Source organism: Falco biarmicus, chromosome 1, assembly GCF_023638135.1.
Source record: "Falco biarmicus isolate bFalBia1 chromosome 1, bFalBia1.pri, whole genome shotgun sequence".
Taxonomy (NCBI): domain Eukaryota; kingdom Metazoa; phylum Chordata; class Aves; order Falconiformes; family Falconidae; genus Falco; species Falco biarmicus.
Genome location: NC_079288.1, coordinates 7,869,453 through 7,875,452, shown reverse-complemented (window position 1 = coordinate 7,875,452; position 6,000 = coordinate 7,869,453). Strand labels below are relative to the sequence as shown.

General features: G+C 57.8%; 1 protein-coding gene across 4 annotated transcripts in view; it reads left to right on the top strand.

Annotated features, from left to right (window-relative positions):
* The first annotated feature begins 4,998 nt into the window (after positions 1-4,998).
* The window catches only part of CASKIN2 (CASK interacting protein 2), a 35,210-nt gene continuing 34,208 nt past the window's right edge, over positions 4,999-6,000 (top strand). For all 4 annotated transcript variants that reach the window (XM_056323201.1, XM_056323197.1, XM_056323208.1 and 1 more), the window contains exon 1: positions 4,999-5,219. The gene's annotated coding sequence lies outside the window, so the exon portion shown is untranslated. The remainder of the gene's footprint in view (positions 5,220-6,000) is intronic.

Sequence of the window (6,000 nt, the reverse complement as noted above, 5' to 3'; positions counted from 1 at the left end):
CAGAAATGAGCAGCTTGGGGTATTCCCGGCGGGGAGCCCTGAGCCCCAGTCTCTATTGAAGCGATGCTGGTGGCCTGCATGCTCCCTGCTGTGCAGCAGCTGGAGGTTGCAATATTCACTGACAGCCAACGAGTTGTGGTTTTCTGATGATTAATGATACCTCCCTCCTCATGGGAGCCATTCAGCCTCCACACTGCTGGATGATAATGGAGTCAGGGTTGAAAACTGGGCATTTCCAGAGAATAATGTCCAGCACAGGGACTGCAGTGCTGGGGTTGTGGGTCGGTCTATTCCCCCCAGGTTCATCCTGGAAAAGGACCCAGTTTCTGCCAGTAAATTGCCTGACCTTCATTTCCAGAATGGGTGCAAGTGGATGGGGCAGAACCCAGGAGGTTTGTTAACAGACATTTTCTTCCCCCTCCCCGCCTTAAGTGCAAAGCCCAACTGACATCAAAGCAACAGAAAGTCTAATCCCGTTTCGAATCAGTGCAAGCACACGCAGCGAATGTTAAACAGGGAATCCGGCAGCAAAAAAAGGGAGGATTATCTTTAATTTCCTGAGTGAGGAACTAAGCAAGGGAGACTGAGAGAAAAGAAAGGCACAGGACCAGAAAGAAGTGACTGTCAGCATGGGGAGGCTTGTGGAAGAGGAGGAAAGCAGGCGGACGGGAGGATAGCATGAGCAGCGGCACACGAGTGCCTGGAGAGGTGAGTCCGGTGGGAGCTGAGTGCTGGCACGTGGGAAGGCTGCTCCTGCCGGGAGCCCCGTGCCAGTGGCTGCCCAAGTTCCCACATGGATGCAGGGGAAGGGATTGTGTGTAGGGTTTGCTGTGCCAGAGCAGAGGCTGGTGCAGGCTTTAACTCCCAGTTCATACGTGTTTGACCTGAGGCTTTGGCATTGCTTTTCGAGGGAGCTTGAAGCTGGACTACAGTGGAATGATGGAACTGAAGGCTGGTTGCTTGAGGTCGCATGGGTGCAGGGGATTTATTTTTTGCTGTAAAAGGCTGTAGCTGAGAAGAGCTTCCTAAATCACCTCCAAAGACCTGTTACCTGCTGTGAAGTGCTGACTCTGGGTGCAGTTTATGTTGCTGTCTGCCACCAGCAGGTACCACCAGCTCTGCTAAGGGCAGTCACTGCTGCTTTTCATCCTACAGCTGATGTCCAGCTTCGCAGGCCACACATGCACAGAGCTGTGTCCAGGTTCTGGCCTGGGGCTGGGATGTGTCTTGGCACTGAAGCCCTCCTGGCAGCGAAGGCCAGCCAGAGGCTGCAGTGGCTCTGCTGTATGTGGTGTGGGAGCAGGAGGTTTCTGAGGCCAAAGTGGCCCAAACCCTTCCCTGCCAGAGCCTGGTCCCAGGGAATACAACAGCATCCTCTTCCTTGTGGGCAGTGCATCTCCCTCTTAATCAAACCCACCAGTTTTTCTCCTTGGACTGCCCCCAGCAGCAGTTATTACCAGGAGGATTTATAAAAGGTGATGGAGTAGAATACATACATAAGCACTTTGTGTGTCCAGATCTCCTGTCCATCCCTAGCTTTGCCCTTGACACTGTGGCCAGCAAGGTGGAGTGCTGAGCCAGGTGGGAAATGCCTGTCGGATGTAACATGGGAGGGAGCAGATGCCTGCACAGGAAAGGCTCCCTGGGGATGGGATGTGACTGCTGAGCACTGGGAATGACCGAGACTTGCCAGGCTGCTAACAGACAGGACGGAAGCCCAGCAGTGGGACACCCATTGCAAGCCAGGTGCTGTGGGAATGAATGTCAGGAGCTGCAGGAAGGGTTCCTGGGGGTGGCTTTCAATCTGAGCAATAACCTGCTTTCTGCTGTGGCCTGATTCCGTGCAGGAGAGTCTCTTTCTCACCCTGCTTTGTCTTCACCCTGCACCTTCCTTCCTGCAGGACAGATAGCATGGTACCAATGTTGGGGACCACAGCCTCTGCTGTGGTGTTGCCCTTTGGGGGTGTGCAGGTACCAGTTCCAGCCCCGCTCTGGGCAGCAGTCCAGGGAAAGCAACGTTGTCTGCTATGGGCATCCCTCTCTGCCGGCATGGGTGCCTTCACTCCTATTTTAGTCTGAGCCTCCCCCCGCCTGGGTGCGAGAGGTGGCCTTGGGGTTGCAGCAGCAAGTCTTTGCATTGAGCTGGGCATGTTCTCTGTGGTTTTAAACAGCAGCAAAAGGAGGAGCCTGAGCCATAGCTAAGAGAGGAGACATATATCTCCACCCAGCTGATTCATAACATACTTAAAAACGTTCTGGATGTCTGGTATGGGCCTTTGCAGACCTCCCACCCACTCGGTGGGGGTGAGATGGCCGTGACTTTCCAAGTTCGGCTTTCATGGGTGAGACCTGGGAGTGGGAGTCTTGCACGCTCAGCTGTGTCTGTTGGCCTCACCTGGAAGCGAGCTCTGGCAGCAGAGCTGCTGTGGATGCTGCTGTGTGCATTGCTCCTGCAGTGGGGCTGCTTCCCTCCCTGGCAGAAAATGCATCACTTTGCGTTTTTTACCCCACCCTCAGAATAATCTCAGAGTTTGCACAGCTGGGGCTGTGAGATGAGCCAGGGTGAGCTGGGGCTATCAATCAGCCATCCAAGACATGGGCTGGGGAGAGCTGGCAAAGCATTGCGTAGTGACATTTTGTGTCAAAACCACATCACCTGCAGGAGCAACTACTCTTCTCCTCCCCCTCAGCCCCTAACCCAAACCAGCTGCTTTGAAATATTGCACTGAATTAAAAAAAAACAAACCAAAACAAAACTCCTTCCCAACACTTTGCAAGGAGACGATCGTTGTAGCCGGGGCCTCTAGATGGCAACATCGACCTGAAGAGCTGGAAGCGGGAGCGAGGTGGGGGGCCGGACACGAGCAGCCCGGCCGGGTGGGAGCCCCCAGGCACCCAAAGAGGGGAACAGGAATGGGTGCTGCCTCAGGCACCTTTCTGCAGGGGCTGAGGACAGGGCCGGCCACCCAAGGGTGCCTGTACCCTGAACCCGCCCTAGTCTGCAAACATCTCACCGCGGTGCAGAAAGGCAGCAAAATGTGGAAGGGTTTTCTCTACAGTGGAAACTCAATCGATGCTCTCGGCACCTGCTCTGCGGACACAGGGGAATAATTGTCACAGTGGATCTGTTTGCTCCGCGAGGTGGCCACGGCTGGAGCCGCTGGCAGGTCTTTGTGCTGGGATCACCCAGCAGCCGTTCAGCCCCTGAGAGCTGATGGAAAGCGGTGAGATACGTGCTAGGAAATGGGGGCCGCTGCCTGCAAAGGCATCAGGCTTCAGTGTGGAGTCAGGAGCACCAATACATGGTTTAATGGTCAAAGGCTGTGCTAGAAATTGTGGATTTCTAGTAAATCAAGGTAAACTCTCCTTGGAGTCTGTGGCACCCTCTGTTCCAAAGGCTTGTAGGACACCAGCGATTAAAGCTTCAATTACTCAGCTTTAACCACACGAGTGTAACTGAAGTGGCATCACCTTTGAGTGGGAATATTGGTGTGGCATGCCCTCTCTGTGGGGTACAGTGTGCTGCCAGAGGTCACTGGGGTGGAAAAGTCCTACCCCTGCCTGAAATAGGACGCATATTTTGTACAAAGCAGGGCCTGGACTCCTCTTTTGCAAAGGAGGTTTGGTCTGTGCTCAGGGAGCTGCAAAGCTTAATTAAGATCCTTAAAAGGACAAAAGGTGCTACATAAATTCAGGGGATTATTATAAATGTCACTGCGATTTACAGGCTCTGGCAAAACTCACAGGAGGAATAACAAGACCTTTCACTTCACAGTGCTTCCTAGCAGGGCTACTTACAGCTTCATGCTTCAACGTAGCAGCCACAAAATGTTGACATTTCTAATTAGATGTGCATAATAATCTCTTTATTCCCGAACTGAAAAGGCAGGGTGTGTCTTGAAACGTCAGTTCCTCCTCCCTGATGAGGATCCTTCTTATTGGGATTGCTCACGAAACCATCATTTGGCGAAATGTCTCGGGACCTGGTTCGAAGAGGTACCAGATCTTTGCAACTCCCCCAGGCAGCTGTGGGCCGGGCACTTAGTGAATAAAATCAAAGCCTCCGTGTGTTTTTAATCTGATTAGTTGATGATAATCCAGTGGTATCATGCAGCAAAAGCTGTCCAGCTTTATTAGGCAGTCTCTTGTTTTAGGGGAACTGTGCTTGGGGGAGGGCTCAGCTCCTGCGTTTCTGTTGAGGACTGGCAGAAATAGGTGATTTTTGGTGGTTTTAGTGCTTTGTGAGAGTAGGATTAATCGGGGGCTTGGCAGCTGGGGATCGGTGGGGTTTTGTCCTGTGGGTGCTATTAGCAACTCTGTGCAGCCCCTCTGCCAGGGGGGGCTGGTGGTGGCAAAGGGCTGACTGGGTCACCCAGGGCTTGGAGGTGGCAGATCGCTGCACGGGGCTGGTCCCAGAGCACCGGGTCGATCCCGGGCCAAGGCTGGGGGATCGCCCACCGGGGCCGGTCCTGAAGCACCGGGTTGGTCCCGGGCCGAGGCTCGGGGATCGCCCACCGGGGCTGGTCCTGAAGCGCTGGGTCGGTCCCGGTCCCGGGGAGAGGCTGGAGGACCTCCCACCAGGACTGGTCCTGGAGCACTGGATCGGTTCCTGGGCCGAGGCCTGGGGGATCGCTCACCGGGTCGGTCCCGGAGCACCGGGGCCAGTGCCGGGCCGAGGCTTGGGGGACCTCCCACCGGTGCCGGTCCGAGGCTAGGGGGTCGCCCGTCGGGGCCGGTCCCGGAGCCCGTCGGTCCCGCCCCCTGGAGCCGGTACCGGACCGCGGTCCGAGCGAGCCGCTGGGCCGGGAGCCGCGGGGCACCCCCGGTGCGGGGCGGGGCGGAGCGGTGCCGGTACGGCGGGCTGCCGCGGCCCTGCCCCTGCCCAAATCTGCCGGCGCATCACGGTGAGTGACAGCAGCCCCGGCCCTGCCCAGCCCGCACAACCCGCCGGGCTTTTCCAATCAGGCCGGGCCGGGGAGGGATTTCCTGCCGGGACGGGGCCAGCCCGAGCGGGACTTTGCCGAGCGCCGCGCCGCCCTGCGAGCCGGGCAGCCGGGACCGCGCCGCTCGCTCGGGCCGGCACCGGGACCGGCACCGGGACCGCTCCGCACGGCTCGGCGGGTTGCGGCTTGGCTCGGCGCGGTACTTCGCGGCGCGGCTGGGTCCGGCGCGGTGCGGCTGGGCTCGCCCCGGTGCGGTGCGGCTGGGAGCGCCGCCAGGTGAGTGGGGCCGCCGGCTTGCGGAGCCCGCCCGCCCCGGCTGGAGCAGCCGAGCGAATCGTCTCCGTTGGGCTTCGCCCCCCCTCCCGCGAACCCTCCCCGAAGGAGGGAACGGCCCAGCCCGGTGCCGGGGGTCGCAGGGCAGGGGGGGGATGGAGGTGCGACCGGTGCCCCCACCGCCGGCTGCCCGGGGGCTCCCGGGGGGGGGGCGAGCGTCCCCCGCCCGCCCCTCGGGACCCAGCCGGGTGCCTGCTGCTCCCTCACATCTTTCCTTCTCAACTTACGTAATTGGTTTGTTTTTGTTTTTGTTTTGGTTTGGTTTGTTTTTTCCCTCCTCTCCCTCCTTTTTCCCGGCGCCGCTGTTGGCTGCGGGAATGTTTGGGATACTTTGGTTCTCCAGGTGGATTCCTGGGCTGGAGGCTCAGCTCTGCTCGGGTGGGAGGGATGTTTGCTGTTGCTTTTCCAGCTTTGTGCTTTCTTGAATTTTACCTTCGCTGCTGCTCCTCTCTCGAGGGGTAGAAGAGGTGGAGATCGGTATTTGGAGCTCTCCCTACTCCTGAGTTACTCGCTGAGCCTGGCGTGCTCCGGGAGAGGCAGCAGCACGGGGCTGTGTGCTGAGCGAGGCCGCGCAGATTTTTTTTTTACTACACGAGTAAATAGGCTCCGTGCCCACGCACTCGCTTTTTGCCAGCGCTTTTGAAGAGCAGCGCAAAGTTGGATGCAGTGCGCAGGGTTGAGCGAAATAGGTTGGAAGACGGTGCAACAGGAGGTTTCTGGAGGG